The 25,664-nt window shown below is 45.1% G+C and overlaps 1 long non-coding RNA gene across 1 annotated transcript; it reads left to right on the top strand.

The window, feature by feature from the left end:
* The first annotated feature begins 3,035 nt into the window (after positions 1-3,035).
* On the top strand, positions 3,036-8,852 carry LOC148481635 (uncharacterized). Its single transcript, XR_015871891.1, has 3 exons — positions 3,036-3,294; positions 7,876-7,984; positions 8,418-8,852. It is a non-coding gene; the product is annotated as an uncharacterized LOC148481635 (long non-coding RNA).
* The last annotated feature ends 16,812 nt before the right edge of the window (positions 8,853-25,664 follow it).

The following is a 25,664-nucleotide window of genomic DNA, read 5'->3' on the forward strand; positions in this document are numbered from 1 at the left end:
AGGGTTGGTGGATCTGTGCATTGCATTTAGTAAGGGTTGGTGGATCTGTGCATTGCATTTAGTAAGGGTTGGTGGATCTGGGCATTGCATTTAGTAAGGGTTGGTGGATCTGGGCATTGCATTTAGTAAGGGTTGGTGGATCTGGGCATTGCATTTAGTAAGGGTTGGTGGATCTGGGCATTGCATTTAGTAAGGGTTGGTGGATCTGTGCATTGGATTTAGTAAGGGTTGGTGGATCTGTGCATTGCATTTAGTAAGGGTTGGTGGATCTGTGCATTGGATTTAGTAAGGGTTGGTGGATCTGTGCATTGCATTTAGTAAGGGTTGGTGGATCTGTGCTTTGCATTTAGTAAGGGTTGGTGGATCTGTGCATTGCATTTAGTGAGGATACGGATGATTTATTATACATCTAGTAAGGACGGAGTGTGTGTGTGTGCACTTTGCATTTAGTCTGCAGATCTCCATACTGGTTACATGTAGAACATTAATTTGCTACTGTGCACTGCATTAAAATTGTTTGTTTTACTTCAGAATATCATCATATTAAAACAGTGCCATATAGAGAAAATTATTTTATTTGATCTTTTTTGTGTTTTTTCAAAATGTATAGTGAATATAATGCTAATGTTTGGTCCTCACTAAATATATGCGGTCAAACAGGGACGCCACCCCATATAGGCCGCACCCCTCCCCACCAACCCGATTTCAGCGGGACAGTACTCTCCCGCTGTTCCACCCATGGGCTGAAGTAGCCCGCGGGTGGTCTGGTCGGGAGGTCAGGTACCCCCACTGCTGCAGCTGTGCGGCGGTGCCGGACCCTGGAGGCTGAAGGGATGCTGCGCGAAAGCGTGCGGCATCCATTCAGTGCCGCGAGAGGGCTGGGGGCAGCCCAGCTAGTGACGAGTGTTGGGCTTCCTCCAGCCTGACATTACACGGGAGGCGTGCCATGCGGGCACGCCTCCAATAATGTCACTTAAGGGCGTGGCCTATGTTAGTTAGGCCATGCCCCCATTTTCCGGTCGCGCACGGCGCAGTACACCTGGCCGGCACAGGGCGCGACTAACCCTGGAGCCGGCCATGATATATATATATATATTGGGTATGGGATGCCAGAGGTCAAAATCCTGACACAGGCAAACCAACAGGATTAGGATACTCCTAACCCCCCCCCCCATCTCCCTACCCCTAACTCTAACCCTCCGTTCCAGGTGCCTAAACCTCACCTCCCCCTCCCCGCACCTTAAACCTAACCCTCCCTCTCAGTGCCTAACCCTCCCCCTAGTGCCTAAACACTAATGCTAACCCTTCCACTAACCCGCTACTTACTTTCAGGATTATGGCGGTCGGAATGCTGGTGCTGGGACTCTGACAGGTTTCGGGATTCCAGCGCCGGCATTTTGAGCACCAGAACCCTCGCGGTCGAGATTATGACCTCATTTTATATATATATATATATATATATATATAAACAAATGTAGTGAACCACACCTCCGGGGGTTAATCACAGCACGGCACTGCAGATTTTCATGTAAATTATTCCTTTATTGACCACGACGTTTCGAGGTGCTAAACACGTCCTCAGGTGAAAGCATTGTGCTGGCTGCACCTGTTTGCTCTTTAGACAGATTGACACTAAACAGTATTTAAACAGTATAATTGTTGTGCAAAGGACCAGGGCTGCCATCAGAAATTGTGGTGCCCAGTACTGACAAAATAGGCAGGGCCCCCTCCCCCCGGGTATAGGGCAGAGGTGGGTGGAGCAGTGGATATGGGTGGAGCTACTTCAGGGGGGAGGGACAGGGAGGGTTCTGGACCTATTGGGGGTACAGGGATGACTAGACATGGTGGTGGGTGGCACAGGGCACGGAAGGCTGGACATTAATGGAGGGCACAGTGCAGGGAAAGCTGGCCAAGGCGGGAGGGGTACTGGGATGGACTGGGGGGGGGGGGTGCAGGGAAGGCTGGTATATTATTATTATTATTATTATTATTATTATTATTATTTTTATGTCATTAATTTATTTATTTTTTAATCATATTCCGAGATCTGCAGCAAAAAAAAAAAATACTTTCAAGCACTCTATTATCTAACTAACCTTATAAATGTTGTTAGACACCGGCAACCAGGGAGAAAAAGCATCAGCTGCATTTCCGGAGAGAGAAAGGTAGCAGAGCTGCAGAGGTGTAGGTTGCAGTGATGTGTGGTACCGCACGTCACTGGTGGAATTCAATGCACCGGCAGCCAGAGAAGAAGAGTCTCGCTGGCATTTAAAACATGAAGCCGGCGATGAGCCAATCACAGCTTGTGTAATGGTAGCCAATCAGCAGCGGCTGCTGCTGATTGGCTGGCTGCTGTTCCACAAGCTGTGATTTGCTCGCGGAATGGCAGCCAATCAGCAGCAGCCACCACTGATTGGCTGGCTGCCGTTCCGCGAGCTGTGATTGGCTCGCGGCCGGTTCCATAGCTACCAGTGCAATAGTGCATTCCACCAGGACGTGCAGTACTGCACATCCCTGCATTCCACACCCCCGCTACCCGGGCCCCCTTTTTCCCTGGGCCCAGGAATGGAGTCCCCGCAATCAGTGAGGGGGAGGGAACACATATAGTAAGTCAGTGGCTGAGGAATTTTATAGGGGATGGAGCCTGCTACAATCAGTTAGGGGTGGTGGGTGAGTACGGGGCACAGATATATATTGTGCTCAGTGAGTGAGGGGTGTAAAAATGTGTATAAGAGGGGATATGGCGCTATCAGTGAGGGAAGGGGGACACTGATATATAATGCAGACAGTCAGTAAGGTGTGTATAATGAGTATTATGGGGGCCTGCTACAATCAGTGAGGGTGTAATAATGAGAAGTATAGTTAATGGGGGCCTTCTACAATCAGTCAAGGGGGGAGGGGGGCGATTAGAGGTTCCCCACTGCAGAGAAACCCCATTATTTTATTATTATTTTTATTTTATTAAAAGAATTACTTTAGTGGCTTGGAATATATAATTTCAATACCTCTCCTAATGTTTATTTTGACATCTCTTTAATTTAACCCCATATGTTGGACACACTTCCTCCCTGAAACACTTGGGGGGGGGGCGTCATAGCATGCACATGCTTCGGGGACCCTGGCAACACGCTAAGCCTCTGGGTAAGAGGAATGTAGTTACATTACCTACCATCTGGATGCCGGCTGAAGAAATCCCAGTGCCGGAATCCCAAACCGCAGACAGAAGACCGGCACCGGAATCCCTACATGAGTGGAGATGCCAACACCGGTATCCCGCCAGCCAGCATCCCAATCGTAAGTATAGCGGGCGTCCTTAGCTGTTAGCCGAGGGGGGGGGCTAGGTTTAGGTACCCCGTGGGGGTTAGGGTTAGACTGCGGGAGGGGGGAGGTTAAGATGAGGCTGCAGACAGGGGGGGTTAGGCATGACCGGAGGGGGGTTAGGATGAGGCACTAAGGGGGGTGGGTTATGTTTAAGCACTAACCTGGAGGGTTAGGGTGTTGGGAAGGGAGGGTTAGGGTGCAGAAAAGGTGGGTTAGGGTTAGAGGGTGAAGGGGGGAGGGCTAGCATACTTACGTATTCCCTGTCAGGATTCTCAGTATCAGGATGCCGCTGTTGGTCTTCTGACAGCCGGCATCCCGAGTGCCGGGCTCCCATACCCAACCCATTCCAACATATCAGGCCTTATGTAATGCAGGCACTGGGTGTGGTTGCGGTGAGTTAGCCGGTCTTTTTAAATTGGTAATAATTTAAAAATGCAAGACCAACCTGCTTTTGCCTTTTAAATGATTGTCTCTTTCATGCAGCAGGCAATTACATAAGGCCCATCATGTTAGTTCTGGACCCTCAGGAGTCTGAAAATAAGAGTTAAAGGTCTCAGGTGGGAATGGGTGACCTGACCTGGGAAATATGGCCCTGATTCAGAGATGTACGCAAAGCCAATATTTACGCAGTTGAGCGATTATCAGTAAACTGCGCATGCATCCAAATCACTCTGCGCATGCGTTAAGGTATACTGACATATTCGCTCACAACAAGTTTGTATTCGCAGTGCCATTGACAGTCAGGGAGCATCTGTGGGAGGTAACGGGAAGTGGCGGAAAAACGTAGGCTCCAGGTGACCGTTTGCGGGTCATGTCACAGCCTGCATCTGCGATCCTGTATGCAATAAAAATGCCTCCAGCCTCTCAGTGGACATTCGGCGCGATCATACTGTAGGGTTGCTTAGAACGGCGATAATCTAATCATCTGCGACAGATGCTGAATCTTCATGCGCAGATACTTGTATTTTCAAAGCCTCAGGTGGGCGTCTCAATACATTCCTCAGCGTCTGCGACATTTGCGTATTTTCGCACAGCAGCTGCGTACGGTGATCACAGATGCGTTGGCATTGGCGTATAACTCAGAATCAGTCCCTATGGGACACATCGAATCCCTACTTTAAGCAATTCTGATCACTAAATAAATGAGAACATCAACATTGTAGCGCTGAGCTGCATGGATGGAAAAGGAGAGTTAAAAAAAAACCAGGGTCATGTTATCACCTTTATAATACTTCCGTTACACTCATTCCAGGGCAGTGTGAAATTACCACTGTGACATCTCAGACGTATGATCTATCCAGTGCGTTTATGTGATCCCAGTTACAACCACCACCGACTCTTAAAATAGTGTGTGCACCTGTCACATGTATTAGCATTCCACTGTCCTCTATGAAATAATAACCAGGGGAGGAAAGTGTGTAAACAGTTCTTAATATAGGCAAAGGAGAGTTGCACTGCCTTATCCATTAATAAAAACAAGTCATTCAGTACCCTCACTGTGTAGCTGTGCCAATACGTACAGCATGATCAAAGGCCTCTATATCAGGAACGTAGTCATTCAGAAATGTCTCCTTTTGGTGCAATGTTTTTCAATAGCAGTATACACAAAGTATAAAATAAAAAGCCAATATTTTACATTTATTTTCATCCGACTGACCAGTCTTTTGCAGAACTGACTTTTGTGCATTTCAGCCTTGTACTTTTATCCCAATTGTACAGCGTAATGGATTATGCTGGCGCATAATCCGTAAAAGTAGTGGTGTTGTGTTTTATACCATTAGAAACAGTAGTTTTATAAATACAATTGTATCCAATGCTGATGTGTCTGAAGGGGTTTGATCCCGGGACCTGCAGACCAGCATTCTTGCCAGTTGAGCCACAGCAATCGTAGGGTTCTGTGGGTGTTTTACCACAAATTACTATTACGTTATTATCAAATCGTGGAAATAATAGCTATTTAACCAGATTCAGTATAATTGTATTAACAATAATTTCGTAAAAATTGTTTTATATTGTTAAAATAAAAAAAAAGCTTTAGTGTAGCTTCCCTGCGACCCTGAGCTCAGGCGGCAGAAGATTCAGGGGAGAAGAAGGGCCACCCAGGTGGGCTGAGCCTGGCGGCTGCTGGTAGATTACCATCTAGTAGCCACCACTGGCAATTCTTACAGGTCCCATCAGATGCAACCGGGTCAGGCAAAGCCCAGCTTGGCATAGTCGCATATGATGCAAAGACGCCAGACAGGTGTTATGATTCAGTGGGAAAATTCACAGTTAGAATGATTTATCAGGAATATAGATCTCATCATAAGAGATGTGAATAGATTGATCGGGTAGCTAGAGGAGTCTATTGATTAAGAAGCTTGAAGAGTCAATTGATAATGAAGCTTTGAGGAATCGATTGATGAGGTGTCATTTAATAAAGAAGCTTTGAGGACTGATATGAAAGTGGCAGGGATGTGGCCTAGTGGCCAAGTTATAACCTTGAGCTCTAATGTGTACTTGGCTGGCATATGGCCTTGTGGGCTAATATGTACTTTGCTGAGATGCGGCCTTGTGGCCAAGTTGCAGCCTTGAGAGCTGATATGTACTTGGCTGGGATGTGGCTTTGTGGCCAAGTTGCAGCCTTCACGGGCTGATATGTACTTGGCTGGGATGCGGCCTTGTGGCCAAGTTGCAGCCTTGAGGGCTGATATGTACTTGGCTGGGATGCGGCTGAGACAGCCGTGATGTATAACTAAAGTCCACTCAGATGCAGCAGTGTGACTGAGACAGTAGTAAAGTTGGTAACAAATAGTCCAGTCAGACACAGCAGTGCGGCTGAGACAGCTGTGATCAAATAGATATGAAATCCCCTCAGATGCCACAGTATGGTGGCGACAGGCACGATAAACGCTAGGCAGGAGAGACTGGGACACACCACGAGGATGATACCACATACGGAACTAGAAGTCACGTAATGAACGCTATAGCCGGCATCCAAGCAGAGATTCAGCAGAGGTAAAAAAGGAGAGGAATCCAATCAGGACAGGACGGAGATGACGGAGCAGCCAGGTAGGAGGACCTCACAGAGTGGCAGCCCGGCGTCCCGGTCTCTTAGCAACAGGCCTGAGAGAACCGCCCGGAGCATTATCATCAGACAAGACGCAGCGGTGGCTTGTGACAACAGGTAATTAAGGCAGAAAGTCACTGTTTATATTACCTGCTTCCAGTGAGTTATTAATACCACTTTTACCCCTAAATCCCGGGTCCGACCCAGCTTCAGACACTGTTTACACTGTGCTTTGACCCGAGTTATTCCCGAGTAGGCACCGTTTACACTGGACCTGGGTCACCCCTGTTAAAACCTATGAATGTCATTAAAAATGGCCTTTTTAAGGCTGACAAAGATGAGGTCACAAAGGGAAATAAAAGGGAGGGTTGGGGACTGGTCACAGCATTGCAGCAATGATGGCCGACGTACATGTGTGTATCCCTTAGTTCCTGACTGTTTGCAGTTTTCTGTTGTTTTATACAGCAACAGAGAGCATGATGCAGCTTCTAACTCTGTGCTATCTAGTGCAGGGTTGTAGGAGGAGGGCGCAATTCTTGGCTGAGAGGGTCAGATCTCAACGCATATATTTGCGCAGAAGGAGAACGATTATATCATCCAGCATCACATCGATCATGAGAATGAGCACCGTGACAGAACAGAGAATGTGTGCCAGAGACTGCCGACAGGGAAAAGCTTTCATGCTGACTGTGGAAGCTTTTCAGGAGGAGCAGTGGATGGCCCACTTCTGGATGTTGCGTGCTACGTTCTATTATATATTGGATCACCCCAAGCAGTAGATTAACAATTGTGCTCTGGTGGTATGCTACCCCCGTACACTCTCCTGTTTATTCGGAGTAGGAATTGGCACAGTCTGCAAGATCATCTATCAGGTCACGCAGGCATTTGTGGATACCCTGTACCAGTGCTTAATCGACTTGCCAGAAGGACAGCGCCTAGTTGACACCATCCAAGGCATCCTCAGGCATGGGTATCCGCAGTGTGCTGGCGCCATCTGTGGGACCAACATCATACTTGCCTACTCTCCCGAGACTGTTGGGAGCCTCCCGAAAATCAGGTGCCGCTCCCGGCACCCCGCTATAGTGGGCAAGTCCCCCGCATCACCCGCGAAAGTGGGCAGTCTGGAGGATGAAGACGCGATTTGCACTGAATTTCATTATCATAGCCCGGCCCCCTGCTTTGTAATGCTGGAAATATCGGCATTATAAAGCAGGGTGGGAACCGCGCTGACGCGATCGCGCAGGTGGGCACGCCCCCGCTCCGCCCACTTCAGCCACCCCTACCCTCCCTGCTGCAATGACCTGACAGCCCCCTCCCAGAGGGGTTTGTCAGAAAGTCGGCAAGTAAGACCCACATCACCATCTTCACCCCCCCGTGACAACCCCGTGGACTATTATAATCGGAAAGGGTGGCATTCGATTATACTTCACGCTGCAGTGGACCACAAATACTAGTAAGTGTTTGTTTGTTTCTGAGCTATAAAATCTAATAAGCCTCTTCTTTAGCTTCACAGATGTCTTTATCTGGGGTGGCCTGGACGGGCACATGATGCCAGAGTGTGATCTAGGTCAGATTGCGGAAGACAAGCGGGGTGGAAGGCTGTTACCTAGAGAGGTAAGAATAGATTGTCCCTTTTTCTCATTATCTCCCCTAAACCTATATTCATGTATTATAGTAGGTAATGTGTGTCTCTGCAATATCCCCCACACCCACTAGTTGCCAGATGTGTCAGCGCTGTAGTGTAATGATTAACATTAGTTGCACTTTCCTGGTTAAACATGACCTGCATTGTCAGAATTGGTTTCTGTACCCAAAAATCCATAAAATTCATATTGTTTGTGTCCAAATAGATTGTTAGCTCAAGTCATGTAGAAGCTTTTGTAAATGAGCAAAATATTATGTTTGATGCGCTGCGGAACATGTGTGCACGATAGACCCTAGTATTGCAAGCATATATATTATGCAGCTATTTACACTTGACTTTTTGATTACCTACATGCCCGCAATGTGATTGCATCACTGTGATAATATTATATTGTTTTTACAGAAATCAGTGACCATAGATGGGGTGGAGATACCGGTCCCATCATCGGCGATGCGGCATACCCTTTACAGCATTGGCTGATGTCGAGCGATCCCCAGAAAATGTCACCTACACCCATGCAAGTTCTGCCCGGATCGCTGTAAAAAATGCCCTTGGCCGTTTAAAAGGACATTGGCAATGTCTCATGAAGAGGAATGATGTGGACCTAAAACTCATGCCCCATGCAGTAGCCGCCTCTGCTGCATTCTGCATAACATGTGTGAGATCCAAAAGGACAACTTCCTTCCGCAGTAGGATGTGCAGGACACTGGGGTGGGGGGCACTCCTAGTAATGCAGCAGGTTATGAGGGGGAGCATTACGCCAACGCTGAGTGCATCCAGGCCACCATTGCAGCTAACCTTCCCCCAATGATTTCTTACACCAGACAATAGAGTAGGAAATACACTGTTGGCTTTTTTTTGTTCGAAAATAAATGTTTCACATCTTATCATGTTGTGTATTGCACATATTGTAAGATATAATGTAGAGTTCACTACAAGTCCCAGATTCCTGCACACAGCAAATTACACATACACACTATACAAAGGTAAACGTACAAAATAAGTGCAAAGTATTGTTGGGCCAGACATGGAGGAGATGGGATGCAGTCAGGAAGCAGATGGTCGAAATGCCGACCGCCGGCTTCCCGACTGTCTAATCCCGGCAGGGGTCTTGCGGTAGGCGTCGAAATCCCGATGCCTATCATTATCCCTACTCCAGGAGATCGACACCCGGCATACTAAATGAAGATAAGCCGGGCGGCGGCCGCGAACAGCCGCGGGGGGGGGGGGGGGGGAGGATTAGGTTAGGGGCTCCTAAGGGTTAGGTTAGGGGCTAATGGGGGTGTAAGGCACCCCCCTGGGAGGGCTAGGATTAGGCTAGGGGGAGGGGGTTTAGTCACCCCCGGGGAGAATTTAGGGTTAGGCACCCCCCAGGAGACATTTAGGCTGTGCGGACAGGGGGGTTAGGTTTAGGCACTCCTAAGGGAGGGTTGGGGGGGGACAGGGTTAGTTTTACTTACCTAAATCCCCTGTCGGGATCCTCACTGCTGCCGGTCTTCCGGCCATGCGGCAGGCGGTCATTCATATTGATTCCGAGGAGATCCATGACCACAATATAAAATGGGGCTTCACATATACATTAGAAAAGTGGCTTCACACTATAGAAACATTTTAAAAGTGTTTAATATTAAAACTAGTTTTGTAGTATCCCTTGTGGATCAGCTACATGTATCATTTCACACATGCACATGCACACACACACACAAACACACATAAAAACACACACACATACATACAAACACACACAAACATACATAAAAAAAAAAAATTATATTAAGGCATATATGAAGGGTTACCCAAACTGGGTCTACAAGGCGGCCTAACAGACCAGGTTTTAAATATACCTGAAAATGTAAACACTATTCTTAAATTGTAAAAGTATCATCCAAAAAACAATACAATAGTAAAACAGAAACGGTGCCTGTTGGCACAAAGAATTTTGTCAGTAGCCATGTTTAAGGCTACTGCCTATGGATTGGATATTCCAGTGATTCTTGGTTAGTTAGTGGTGGGTTGTGAGTGGGAGTGCTTAGGTTGTAGTAATTAGGCCCTCTGTTGTATGTGTGTTCTGGGTAGACTGGGGCATGTTGGGTTTGTTGGGAGTGTTGCCCTAAAGCATGACCAACCGTATGCTCTAAAAAGAACATTTACCTCTCCTGCATAGCCAGTAGCTGTGACATAGGGATCAGTATGATTTACAGCCAGCCGGCAGTGAAGATCCGGACAGGTAAGTATTATTTGTATTTACTAAGCTAACCTCCCCACCCTAACCCTAATCCTCCCTTAAGGGTGCCTAACTCTAACCTCACCCCGAGTGCCTAACCCTAACCCCCCTGTAAGTGCCTAAGCCTAACCCCCCCTTCCCCGCAGCCTAACCCTACGTCTCCCGGGGGGGGGTGCATAACCCTAACCTCCCCCCGGGGGTGCCTAACCCTAACCCCCCTTCCCCTAACCTAACCCTCTCCGTGCCTGGCTTACCTTCGATCGGTAAGCCGCGTGTCGGGCTCCCAGCGTAGGTGTAGTGACAGGCGGCGGGATTTCTACGCCAGTCATTAGACACTTTGCCGGGATTAGACAGTCGGCATCCCGACTGCAACCCGTGACATAAATGATTCATGCATTTGGCTCTCTGACTCAAGAAACCTCTCCATGCGAGCATCCTCCTGAGCCGGTGTCTCAGAATCCAACTGACGGAGACGCTCAATGGTAACAGAGGTCATCACTTATGCCGCTTGCTCAGACTTGTTTGCCTTTTTTTTTTCTCGCAGGCACGTTGTAGACTGGAAAAGGAAAGAAACACAAAGACAAATTACAATGAAGGTATATACAAATAGCAGTGGTGGTTATGTACATGTGCTTGTGGCCTTCTCCCACCTGTGGCACTCTGCAAAAGATACCGTTTGCATTTTAGTGAATGTAGTGTGTGTGTGTGTAATGTTTATTTTTTATTATTTTATACCTACTATTAAAATAACGTAGCACTGGGGTCTGTTTGGGGTGCGCCGTCTCGGTGTTTGACTCGACTGCCTGTTCTGTAGTGGCACTACAGCGGTTTTCATTAATGGATGAATCCATTCCACTTGGTTCGGCAGGGTCATCTGACAATAGGAGCGGTGATTGAGGGCTGCATTGTGAGGACGGCAGGCTAGCTTGTGTACAGACCGGTGTCACCTGATTGTTCTCCATGTGGCTGGAGCAGGATAGTGTGCTGGAGCAGGATAGTGTGCTGGAGGAGGATAGTGTGCTGGAGGAGGATAGTGTGCTGGAGGAGGATAGTGTGTTGGAGCAAGATAGTGTGCTGCAGGAGGATAGTGTGCTGGAGGAGGATAATGTGCTGGAGCAGGAGAGTATGCTGGAGCAGGAGAGTGTGCTGGAGCAGGATAGTATGCTGGAGGAGGATAGTGTGCTGGAGCAGGATAGTGTGCTGGAGGAGGATAGTGTGCTGGAGCACGATAGTGTGCTGGAGCAGGATAGTGTGCTGGAGGAGGATAGTGTGCTGGAGCAAGATAGTGTGCTGGAGGAGGATAGTGTGCTGGAGCAGGATAGTGTGCTGGAGGAGGATAGTGTGCTGGAGCAGGATAGTGTGCTGGAGGAGGATAGTGCGACTGGGTTTGTTGACTCTAGTTCAGCCTGCCAGTGGCCTAGCCAAATCTGCCAGCCACTTCCAGTGCTTAAATGGAGGGTCTGTGATCTATGGGTCAGCAACAGAGCCCACACCTCCTTGTAAAGTCCCTAGTAAAGACTTGTCCCCCTTTAAACTCTGAGCCCTTGGGCAAAGTAGAGTCAAACTCTACTAGAACTGCCAGAAGCTCATCTGCTTGGTCACTTTCCTAACAGCAGGGTTAGCTAATTGGTTCCAGTTTTTCAAAAAATTTAAAAATGGCCATTGAAGCCAGGTGTCATTCAAATATTTTTCTGAAAAGACTTACATCAGTAACACAGCTATTTCTGGTGAAGTGACCACAATTTACAATGATGTGTACATGCAATTTTATTTAATAAAAAAATAAAACTGTCTCCAATGTATCCCATTAGCAGCCATCCTAATAGCATCTTTTTGTGACCTAAATACTGAATTCTATTTGTTAATGTGCATGGGACTATGATGGAACTGTGTGTAAGGATCAGACAACTAAATTGTAACACATACAAAAATGTTTGCAGACTTCCAAAGATAAGAGATTGGTTGTAAACAAGCTGTGTTGGCTTGTTGTTAATTATTTCAATTAAATAGAAGGCTAATTGACATATAGGTGGTGTGAATCTATCAAATTTCTCAATTACCAATGCAAGGTGAGAGCTAGGTGAGGACAGCAGATGATAGATATATAAACAACAACAATATATGTTAAATAGACCCATTTTTCAGGTAATCTCATGATGGGAAATACCTTTTTCTGCGTTTCAAATTAATAAGATAAATGTAGTATCTAGATACGATTAAGTGAATGGAATGTGAATACAGTGATGTAATAAGGACAAAAAGTTTGTAGACGTAATGCAAAACATATTGGAAAGCCAGCAGAGGGAAGCAAAGAGTTTTAGGAAAAAGTTATGAGTTAATGGCATGTTCAGTTGTAGTTCAACGTGTTGAAATTTGGGAAGGTGAAAGCAAGCGGTTTTAGTGTGCCCCCATGTTATTTGTACATTCTAGCTTACTAATTTACTAAGTATCAAAGAATGACAAAGCAGTATTGAAATGAAAAAAAAAAATTACATTACAAATTCTTGTTTTTAAAAGTGGTAAACTAACTATAACATGTTATTTTCAATAGTATCCAATAGTAAAGATGAGCAAAACAGTTCAGCAAAATGTTTTATGGGCAAAAATATATTCAAATATAAAGCTGCATACACACACAACGATTTACTAAATGAACGATTTTAGTAAACGATTTTCGTTAATTTTTTCAAGATAAAAATTAACGAAAATCGTTTACTAAAATCGTTCATTTACTAAATGTAATAAACGATTTTTTTGAACTACAAGCGATTTTTGCATATTCCCTTACTGAAAATCGTTGAGTTGGTCAGTCTACAAACGTGAACGCGTATGAACGATAATCGTTCATCGTTTTAACTCAGAAAGTGAACTATTTTTTCAACGACTGAGCGATAAACGATATCGTTATCGATAATCGTTCAAAAAATTGTTGTGTGTGTATGCACCTTAAGAGGCAATTTGTAAAAATATTTTTAAAATAAAAATGGTTTAAAAAATATTATCAAACTTCATAACACAGTTACAACATTATATATATATATATAAAAGAACATGTAGAGGGGCACTTTCAGTTCAATGGATAAAGTACTGGGGTGCCTCCCTTATATTTCTATAGTAATAGTAATCCAATGTCCATAAAAACAGAACTGGCGGCACTCCCACGGACTTCATAAGCAGATATCCTTTATTGAATAACGTTCCCGGGCTTTGAAACGTTGGTCAATAAAGAATATTTGTTTATGAAGTCCGTGGGAGTGCCGCCTGTTCCTTTTTTATGGATATTGGATTACTATATATATACCTGTTAATTCAAAACCATTCCAGGAGACTACCTCATGCAGCTGATTGAGAGAATGCAAAGAGTGTGCAAAGCTGTCATCCAAGCAAAAGGGGGCTACTTTGAGGAATCTAAAATATAAAACATATTTTGATTTGTTTAACACTTTTTTTGTTTACAACATAATTCCATATGTGTTCTTTCATAGTTTTGATGTCTTCAGTATTAATCTACTATGTTGAAAATAATTTAAATAAACAAAAAACATTGAATGAGAAGGTGTGTACAAAATTTTGACTGGTACTGTATATATATATATATATATAATATATATATATATATATATATATATACAGTATATGATATATATACTGTATATATACTGTATATATATATATATCTCTTTTTTTTAATTATTATTATTATTTATTTTGTTTAAGCTGTAATAATAACTACTCAAGTCATCGAAAACTATTATGTGAAATTGTTGAGATTTAACTTCAAATTATGTAAATTATTAATTATCAAAATTATTTGTTGTGTTATCAAGGAGCCATTATTAGACTGTATTTAGTTATATGTATTTTGTTAAAGAAAGATTAAAAATTGCATTTGTAATAAAAATAAGAGTTTGAATGAAATACAAGGAATCAACATATTACTCTGGGGAGGAGGGGAGGATAGATATATTGTATTGTCTAGTAAACAGCAGCGGATAGAAAGACAATCCACATTTAACCCAACTGACAATTGCCGACTACCACACGGTCTCTCACTCATTAATTGCAAACCCCATTGCTTTCACACCATGATAATTAACTCACAATAATTAATTATGCTCTTACTAAAATTGCCATTTCAGTGTTCACTATTGGCGTGGAAGCACTGTGATGCTGATTTTAATAGAACAAACATCACTGAAATTGACCCCGAACATCTGTTTTTAAATAATTATTGCAGCGTAAAGGAGGGAGACAGGTTGTGCTTCTTCTTAGGGTTTTGTTTTGTTGCTTTTTTTTATGTTTATTATTTTTCCACATTTATCTAAGCATGTCTAGGAGAGACACACATTTCTTTTTATTTTGCTGACATTGTGAAGAGTGTAGCCTTTATAGCTGTTGAATAACCAGTCGTAGTTTGTGAGCGCATATATATAAGCAGTATAAGTTTATTACATACCATGTGTCTGGAGGTGAAATAGATAGTGCCCATGCCACCCTCTCCCCTCGGTGGCTCTGGTTAGTGGATGCGCATGCACAGTAGCACAGCTGAGGGGGCAAAGGAGGAAGCAATGTGCCAGTAATCCTGCCAGTTTTGGATAATCCACAGCCACGTCCCAACCAGTTCCCTTCAGCCTCATCCCCCTTGTGTCTCTCCAGCCTCATTGCTCTGTGTTTTGTAGATCAGTAGCGCATGCTGGGCTGGGGAGGGAGGCTGCAGCCACCTGAAGAAATATTCAACATTCTTCATGCGCAAAGGTTCATTTTTGTACAACCGTCTAGTCTTTCGGATAGCTGTAGCTCCATTAATTTGGCAAAGAGACATTCATCAAGTATTAAAGGGAATATGCTGAAGATAATTTATACAATTGGAAAAAAAGTGTATTCATGAGGTTATGTGAATATGGGCTGAGAGCCGATCCAGACAAATTACATTTCCTAATCTGAACATGTAATTGACAAAGAAGGTCCACGTATAAAATGAGACAGTGCTACCGGCACCACAACCACAATCCGTGGCCCAGTTGATCTTCATTAGTAAAATTATTGGCAAAAAGTTTTACAAATATCAACTGTTTTAGAGCCATTGATTGCTTTCATACAGAGAGGAGCACACTGGCTTAAAATCACTAATTATGAAAAGGCTTTTCAAAAAACAAAAAAGTTGTTCACATTGGACAAGGTCCTCATGAAATCTTACCCATCTCTACAATACCTATTAAATCTCTACAATACATATTAAGTCACCTTATGGAATAGGGGCAGTCTTGTCACAGTCTTGTCTTGTCATGTAATTTATGCAATCCTAAACCTGAAATTAAAATTTAGAATCCGAATTCCAAACCATTAAAAAAGATCAGAACCGTGACCCAGATTTATCTGGATCTCCTCAGGAGATCAGGACCGCGAAATTCGGGTGGACAGATTTCTGGGGAGTTGGACCGCACATATCTAATATATATGTAAAGTAATTTATAGTTCTCCAGAAGTAGGTATTAGGAGTGTGTTCTACTTGCTCAACTGGCAGCTCTGAGGAAACCGGTTCAGCAGCTGCTGTTCCTCACACTCACAAGTGGATTTCCACATCTATTTCAAATGACAGACTGTACACTACAATTAATCAACAAAATGGTTATATATTAGGGGTGTGCACCGGCCACTTTTCGTGTTTTGTTCTGGATTGGTTTTGCCAAAACCACCCTTCCATGTTTTGGGTTCTGGTTTTTGTGTTTTGGATTTATATTTTTTTGGGGAAAAAAACATAAAAACAGCTAAAATCACAGAACCTCAATAACATTAATTTCCACTCATTTCCAGTGTATTCTGAAAACCTCACACCTCACAATATTGTTTTTAGGCAAAAAGGTTGCACTGAGGTAGCTGGATGACTTTGCTAAGTGACACAAGTTGCCCATCTAGGAGTGGCACTGCAGTGGCAGACAGGATGGCAGTTTGAAAAACTAGGCCCCAAAGAGTTTATACTGCAAAGATAAAAAAGAGATGCAAGATGGAATTGTCCTCGGGCTCTCCCACCCACCCTTATGTTGAATAAACAGGACATGCACACTTTAACAAACCAATCATTTAAGTGCCAGGGTCTGCCAAACGACTGTGGCTGAAATTATTGGTTCGTTTGGGCCCCCACAAAACAAGCTGGCAATTAATCTGTCCCTGCACAAACTGGCTCTACAGAGGCAAGATGTCGTCTTCATCCTCCTCATCCACCGATTCCTCACGCTCTTCAGTGTTGTTCTCATCCTCACAGAGTATTAATTTGTCCCTGCTGGAATTCACCACCACAGGTCCCTCTGTACTTTCTGGAGGCTGGTCTTCCTGGAAAAATTGATAATTCATTTTGATGAACATCATCTTCTCCACATTTTGTGGAAGCAACCTCCTATGCCTTTCGCTGACAAGGTTCCGGCTGCACTAAAAACTCTTTCGGAGTACACACTGGGGGGGGGGGCAACTTAGGTAAAATAGAGGTAAAATAGAGCCAGTTGTACAGGGGCCTCCAAATTACCTCTTTGTCCTGCCAGTACAGGTACGGACTGTCTGACATGCCTACTTGGATGCTGTAACCGATGTAATCCTCCACCATTCTGTCAATGGTGACAGTGTCATATGCAGTAACAATAGACATGTCAGAAATTGTTGGCATGTCCTTCAGTCCAGACCTGATGTCCAAACTTGTTCCTGTCTGCCCTGCATCACCGCCAGCAGGTTGCTTAGGATACCTTAGTTGTTTCCTGACAGCCCCAGTTGCCCGAGAAAATGAAGAAGGAGCTGTTGACGTGTCAGGTTCCGCTTCAGCTGATAATGTTTTCACCAGCAGGTATTTGCACCTCTGCAGGCTTGTGTCTGCTGGAAAGAGAGACACCACATAGGCTTTAAACCTTGGATCGAGCACAGTGGCCAAAATGTAGTGGACAGATTTCAACAGATTGACCACCCTCGAATCCTGGCAAAGCGAATGAAAGGCCTCATCCACAAGTCCCACATACCGAGTGGAATCGCTCCATCTTAGCTCCTCCTTCACTTTCTCCAGCTGCTTCTGCAAAAGCCTGATGAGGGGATTGACCTGACTCAAGCTGGCAGTGTCTGAACTGACTTCACATGTGGCAAGTTCGAAGGGCTGGAAAACCATGCACAACACGGAAATCATTCTTCACTGCACTTGAGTCAGGTGCCTACCCCCCAGGTTCAAGAGTGTTTGCTGGCGCTCCAGTCTTCGGCACGCATTCGCTGAATGGAGAAAGTGGCCAGAAATTTTTCGAGCCACCCAAAGCGCCTCCTGCACTCCTCTGTCATTTTTCAGAAAATTCTGCACAACCAAATTTATTGTGTGAGCAAAATATGGGACGTGCTGGAATTTGCCCAGATGTAATGCCCGCACAATATTGGTGACGTTGTCAGATATCACAAATCCCCAGGAGAGTCTAAGTAGGGTAAGCCATTGGCTGATGATTTCCCTCAGTTTCTCTAAGAGGTTGTCGGCGGTGTGCCTCTTACTGAAACCGGTGATACACAGCGTAGCCTGTCTTCGAATGAGCTTGCGTTTCTGAGATGCTGCTAGTGGTGACACTGCTGTTGTTGCTTTATAAGGCGATGCATCTACCCAGTGGGCTGTCACAGTCATATAGTCCTTATTCTGCCCTGTTCCACTTGATCACATGTCCGTGGTTAAGTGGACATTGGGTACAACCACGTTTTTTAGGACACTGAGGACACTTTTTCTGACGTCTCTGTACATTCTCGGTATCGCCTGCCTAGTGAACTGGAATCTAGACGGGATTTGGTACCGGGGACACGCTACCTCCATCAATTGTCTAAATCCCACTGCACTAATGGTGGATACCGGACGCATGTCTAACACCAACATAGCTGTCAAGGCCTCAGTTATCCACTTTGCAAGAGGATGACTGCTGTTATACTTCATCCTCCTTGCAAAGGACTGTTGGAGGGTCAATTGCTTAGTAAAAGAAGTAGTGGTGTTCCAACTTCCTCTATGGGATGATGAACGACTCCCAGCAGCAACAGCAGCAGCAGTAGGCATAGCAATGCAGGATCCTCCGGAGGAATCCCGGTTAGGAGAGGAGTCAGTCATGCCAGTGACATGGCCTGCAGGACTACTTCCGATCCTGACTGAGGAGGAAATTGACGAGGAGGGAGTTGATGGTGTGGTTTGCAGGCGCTTGGATACAACAGGACAAAGGGATTTAGGTGTCCCTGAACTGTTTATGGTCTTAGCCACAGTTTGTGAACTTTACAGTAACACTTTATGAACGCTCTGCAGGTGACGTATAAGGGAGGATGTTCCAAGGTAGTTAACGTCCTTACCCCTACTTATTACACCTTTACACACGCAACATATGGCAAGACAGTTGTCTGGATTTGGACTGAAATATTTCCAGACCAAAGAGGTGGAATGTTTGGTCTTCTGCCCAGGCATGACGATGGGCTTTTTCATCCCACGGACAACAACTGTCTCTTCCGGTGCCTGATTTAAATAAACCACATCACCATCAGAATCCTCCTCATCAACTTTCTCCTCAGCGCCTGCTACACCAATATCCTCATCCTGTTGTACTTCAACAGTGACATCTTCAATTTGAATATCAGCAACTGGACTGTGGGTGCTCCTTCCAGCACTTGCAGGGGGCGTGCAAATGGTGGAAGGAGCCACCTCTTCCCATCCAGTGTTGGGATGGTCAGGCATCGCAACCGCCGCCACACTTGGACTCTCCATGGGGATTTGTGATATCTTCTTAGAACGCACAGTTCTTCACTGTGCTTTTGCCAGCTTAACTCGTTTCATTTTACTATCGGGAGGAGGGCTTCCATCGTCATGTGAAGCTGAACCACTAGTTATGAACATAGGGAAGGACCTTAGCCGTTCCTTGCCACTCTGTGTCGTAAATGGCATATTGGCAAGTTTCCGTTTCTCCTCAGATGATTTAAATTTATTTTTAAAGGTCATTTTTCTGCACTTTGGCATATGGGATTTTATATGCCCTATACTATGACATTGGGCATCGGCCTTAGCAGACAACGTTGATGGCATTTCATCGTCTATGTCTTGACTAGTGGCAGCAGCTTCAGCACTAGGAGGAAGTGGTTCTTGATCTTTCCCTATTTTATTTTTATCGGACAAATTTTTGTCCTCCATTTATGTGATATTGATATATACGTGCAGCTAAGGCCCACACAAACACAGAATTTTATTTTTTTTCCAGCACTTTGGGGGTTACACCACCCTTCAACAGATGAGCCAGGCGGCCCTTGACTTATGACACAGGCGCACGCTTGGCGCTGCTACTTTGTTGATGCACGTGCGGCTACAATGCACACAAAAAGAAAAAAATTTATTGTTTATTTTGCACTTGGAGGGAGCACCCCTGATGGACAGAGCACCCCCTGGACAACACTACAGCAACCCTTTAGGACTACAGCCTTTATGGGACACTGCACAACACAGCCCAGCCAGCCCCTATGGACTTTGGAGTTTGGACACAGCCCCTATAGACAACAGCAGCACCAGCACAGCAAACCCCCACCCTCCCTCTTCACTGTCCACAGCCGGAGTGAAAAATGGCGCAGACGCAGGGACCTTTTATGGAATCCAAAACCTGCGAGAATCCGACAGCGGGATGATGACATTTTGCCTCGATTTCAGATACGAGCCAGGTGGGAAAACTCAAACCTGACTCGGATCCGGCTCGGATTGGGGGGCTCGGATCTCAATATTCCGAACCCGCTCATCCCTATTATATATTATCTATATATAGAGTTTTTCAGCACACAACAAATGGGACTTCTCTTACCCCTTCTACTCCCTTAAATATATATGGCTATGCGTCAAAAATGAGTCATGCTTTTAAATAGTATTATTGTTTAGTATTTACGGTGATGAATTAGTCCCGTGACGCAAACACTTTCAGCAATGTATCAAGCTGCCAAATCAAAGACAGTGGATGAAATTTATTGTACTGTACTTTTACTGGCCATAACGCCTGTGAAATGGGGATTTTATGGTTTGTTGTAGAATGATGTGTATAGTAGACTATATTATCGTGTTTGCTTTACCGACTCAGTAAGGGTGTCAAATAAAACATGAAAATGACCTAAAAACTGAACCTTTCACTTCTTTTTCCACTCAGACTAATTAGCAGAAATTCTAACAGACAGGCAGCCCATAAACATGTAGAATCAACAGTTTCATTTGTTACTAACACAAGTTTCCGAGATTTATATAGACTTGTGTTAATGTTTTTGGTGGAAACTTTGTGGCAAGCTGCAACTTGAGATGTTACTTTATTTGGGGTGGAGGAGGAGGGGTGCAGAGAGTTTGCTTTTATTTTAGACATTATTTAAATTCCAATTTTATCAAATAAGATTTATGCAAACATAAATGCCATAAGTGCACCTATTAAATAGGAATGAAAGAGGTGAATGGAATAAAATGAAAATATATACCCTTATATGTACTGCATACCTCATTATATATATATATAAAATAGCAAACAGAGAGAGGGCACTCAGAGACTGTCATCAAAATAAATCTAACATATATTGAGGTGAAATAATGGTGACTACAATATATTTAAATTCAGGGAATTTTAGTTCCAAAATATTGCAATAATTTGTCAAGCTGGAAAAACCAAGTCACGGTCTCCCCTTCTGGTCAATGCTTGGGTGTGGTTCTGTCTCTTTGAGCCTGGAAGAAGCATTATTTGTATTTAAAATCTAATGTAATAGCTGGCAGGGCCGTAGCTAGGGTAGTGCGGCCGGTGCCATCGCACAGGGCACCATAGGTCAGGGGGCGCTGTTTGGGCCTGTCAAATTTCTGTTTATTATCATTCTTGCTTGTAGCTTCCTCTTAATTCATCCCCAGCATCTCCTGGCCTCTCCTATCTCTTCCCTGGCCCTTCCCCATGAGGCCACGGCCCTTTTTTGGGTGCATTGTGTCCCTTTGAAAAATGAGGGAACGCCAATGCTCTTTCTGGCACAGGGCACCAAAAAGTCTAGCTACGGCTCTGATAGCTGGAGCCAAATGAGGCAGAGCAATGCTCACATTTTTGAGTGTCAGTGTAGGGACTGACCAGAATGGGAAGACCGTGAAGTGTTTGGTCAGGGTGACAAATGATTGCAATATTTTGGAACTAACATTACCTGAATTTAATAATATTACAGTTTGGAATATAAGCAGGTGAGTGCTGAGTTTGCGTATATATATATTATTAGGCAAAACAGTAAACACGTGGGGTTGTATATTTTAAAAGTTAAATATATATATGTATATTTATTTAAGCTATATAATATACAACCACACGTGTGTACTGCTTGCCTAATAGTAAATATATGATGTATATATAGAGACAAAAGCACTGAGGAAATTGTTGATGGGTGGTATATATGTCCCAGGTTCCTAACTCCTGTTTGGTAGTTATCCAGATAATGAGCAGCCTTGATTGACAGACAACCTGAGAGAGGCTGATAAAAAGTGTATCAGTTTCTCTAGGCACTCTACTTGGGGAGCAGGCTGACAGACCTGTTGAGAGACACCGATATGGCTCCACGTACGTGCTGTATGTAAATGCTGCTTTGTGTACATTGGACAATAGGTCCTCCCAGTGATGGAGACTTATGTATAGTTAATGCCGGACAGACTAGAATTTTTTTCTATGCTTTGTTTATTTTGTGCTGTGAAATAAAACAAGCTGGGGATATTTGGAATTATGTAGTAATAATCGACTGCTGCAAGAGAAGTGCTAACATTTGACCTGATCTTGTGACAATATGTATATAATATATAAGTGTAATTTATTTAATTTTTTTATGCGGCGCAGGGTTTTCAGCTCTGAAAACTCTGCGACCACTTTTTTTTTAATTGGATACCACGAGTATCGGGAGTGCGCATACCCGTGGTAATTAAAAGTGGGGTGCAAGGTTTTCTCCTCGCTAAACCTCGCATCCAATTGAATATGCTCCTTAGAGTGTCATCCCTATATCTATCCCAATCGTCAGCTATATCTTTACTAATATAATAAGAACATTGTGTCTGCCTGTTTGTTCCAAGTTGGTGCAAAAATACTGAACTGATTTTCATGAAAGCTGCATCTTTTATAGTGAAAACCCCTAGAAATAATCTGCACTTTGTTTTATCTCAATCCTTCAACTTAAAGCTGAGCAATAACGAAAAAAAATGTATTGACATCATCAATACAAGACATAGGTGTGACCTCAAACGCGGCCAGTAAGGGTTGAAGGGAGAGGTGTTCTGGGGCTGCGGTCACTTGAATAGGAGAGGCTACATAGCTGTCTGTGCACAGGGCACACACTGACATTGGTGTGAGTGGTGGGTGAATAGGAGAGGTTACATAGGAATCTGTGCACAGGGCACACAGTGACATAGGTGTAAGTGGTGGGTGAATAGGAGAGGTTACATAGCACTCTGTGCACAGGGCACACAGTGACATAGGTGTGAGTGGTGAGTGAATAGGAGAAGTTACATAGCACTCTGTGCACAGGGCACACAGTGACATTGGTGTGAGTGGTGGGTGAATAGGAGAGGTTACATAGCAATCTGTGCACAGGGCACACAGTGACATAGGTGTGAGTGGTGGGTGAATAGGATAGGCTACATAGCAGTCTGTGCACAGGGCACACAGTGACATTGGTGTGAGAGGCGGGTGAATAGGAGAGGTTACATAGCAGTCTGTGCACAGGGCACACAGTGACATTGGTGTGAGTGGTGGGTGAATAGGATAGGTTACATAGCAGTCTGTGCACAGGGTACACGGTGACATTGGTGTGAGAGGCAGGTGAATAGGAGAGGGTACATAGCAGTCTGTGCACAGGGCACACAGTGACATTGGTTTGAGTGGCGGGTGAATAGGAGAGGTTACATTGCAGTCTGTGCACAGGGCACACAGTGACATTGGTGTGAGAGGTGGGTGAACAGGAGAGGTTACATAGCAGTCTGTGCACAGGGCACACAGTGACATTGGTGTGAGTGGCGGGTGAATAGGATAGGTTACATAGCAGTCTGTGCACAGGGCACACAGTGACATTGGTGTGAGTGGTGGGTGAATAGGATAGGTTACATAGCAGTCTGTGCACAGGGCACACAGTGACATTGGTGTGAGTGGTGGGTGAATAGGAGGGTACATAGCAGTCTGTGCACAGGGCACACAGTGACATTGGTGTGAGTGGCGGGTGAATAGGAGGTTACATAGCAGTCTGTGCACAGGGCACACAGTGACATTGGTGTGAGTGGGGGTTGAATAGGAGAGGTTACATAGAATTCTGTGCACAGGGCACACAGTGACATTGGTGTGAGTGGTGGGTGAATAGGAGGTTACATAGCAGTCTGTGCACAGGGCACACGGTGACATTGGTGTGAGAGGTGGGTGAATAGGAGAGGTTACATAGCAGTCTGTGCACAGGGCACACAGTGACATTGGTGTGAGAGGTGGGTGAATAGGAGAGGTTACATAGCAGTCTGTACACAGGGCACACAGTGACATTGGTGTGAGAGGTGGGTGAATAGGAGAGGTTACATAGCAGTCTGTGCACAGGGCACACAGTGACATTGGTGTGAGTGGTGGGTGAATAGGATAGGTTACATAGCAGTCTGTGCACAGGGCACACAGTGACATTGGTGTGAGTGGTGGGTGAATAGGAGGGTACATAGCAGTCTGTGCACAGGGCACACAGTGACATTGGTGTGAGTGGCGGGTGAATAGGAGGTTACATAGCAGTCTGTGCACAGGGCACACAGTGACATTGGTGTGAGTGGGGGTTGAATAGGAGAGGTTACATAGAATTCTGTGCACAGGGCACACAGTGACATTGGTGTGAGTGGTGGGTGAATAGGAGGTTACATAGCAGTCTGTGCACAGGGCACACGGTGACATTGGTGTGAGAGGTGGGTGAATAGGAGAGGTTACATAGCAGTCTGTGCACAGGGCACACAGTGACATTGGTGTGAGAGGTGGGTGAATAGGAGAGGTTACATAGCAGTCTGTACACAGGGCACACAGTGACATTGGTGTGAGAGGTGGGTGAATAGGAGAGGTTACATAGCAGTCTGTGCACAGGACACACAGTGACATTGGTGTGAGTGGTGGGTGAATAGGATAGGTTACATAGCAGTCTGTGCACAGGGCACACGGTGACATTGGTGTGAGAGGTCGGTGAATAGGAGAGGTTACATAGCAGTCTGTGCACAGGGCACAGAATGACATTGGTGTGAGAGGTGGGTGAATAGGAGAGGTTACATAGCAGCCTGTGCACAGGGCACACAGTGACATTGGTGTGAGAGGTGGGTGAATAGGAGAGGTTACATAGCAGCCTGTGCACAGGGCACACAGTGACATTGGTGTGAGTGGTGGGTGAATAGGAGAGGTTACATAGCAGTCTGTGCACAGGGCATACAGTGACATTGGTGTTAGTGGGGGTGAGTAGGAGAGGTTACATAGCAGTCTGTGCCCAGGGCACACAGTGACATTGGTGTGAGTGGTGGGTGAATAGGAGAGGTTACATAGCATTCTGTGCACAGGGCACACAGTGACATTGGTGTGAGTGATGGGTGAATAGGAGAGGTTACATAGCAGTATGTGCACAGGGCACACAGTGACATTGGTGTGAGAGGTGGGTGAATAGGAGACGTTACATAGCATTCTGTGCACAGAGCACACAGTGACATTGGTGTGAGAGGTGGGTGAATAGGAGGTTACATAGCAGTCTGTGCACAGGGCACACAGTAACATTGGTGTGAGAGGTGGGTGAATAGGAGGTTACATAGCAGTCTGTGAACAGGGCACACAGTGACATTGGTGTGAGAGGTGGGTGAATAGGAGAGGCTACATAGCAGTCTGGGCACAGGGCACACAGTGACATTGGTGTGAGAGGTGGGTGAATAGGATAGGCTACATAGCAGTCTGTGCACAGGGCACACAGTGACATTGGTGTGAGAGGTGGGTGAATAGGATAGGTTACATAGCAGTCTGTGCACAGGGCACACGGTGACACTGGTGTGAGAGGTGGGTGAATAGGAGAGGTTACATAGCAGTCTGTGCACAGGGCACACAGTGACATTGGTGTGAGAGGTGGGTGAATAGGAGAGGTTACATAGCAGCCTGTGCACAGGGCACACAGTGACATTGGTGTGAGAGGTGGGTGAATAGGAGAGGCTACATAGCAGCCTGTGCACAGGGCACACAGTGACATTGGTGTGAGTGGTGGGTGAATAGGAGAGGCTACATAGCAGTCTGCCCACAGTGACACTGGTGTTAGTGGGGGGTGAAGGTGCTGCTACCACCAGCCTGTATAGCGCTGCTGGTCGTGTAGGTCACTCCCGCCACAGGGCCCCTATGCAAAGCAATACAACTAGAGCACCTCAAAATAAGAAATTGTTAGCAGAA

Source organism: Taudactylus pleione, unplaced genomic scaffold (assembly GCF_031769625.1).
Source record: "Taudactylus pleione unplaced genomic scaffold, aTauple2 ptg000571l, whole genome shotgun sequence".
In the NCBI taxonomy this organism is placed as follows: domain Eukaryota; kingdom Metazoa; phylum Chordata; class Amphibia; order Anura; family Myobatrachidae; genus Taudactylus; species Taudactylus pleione.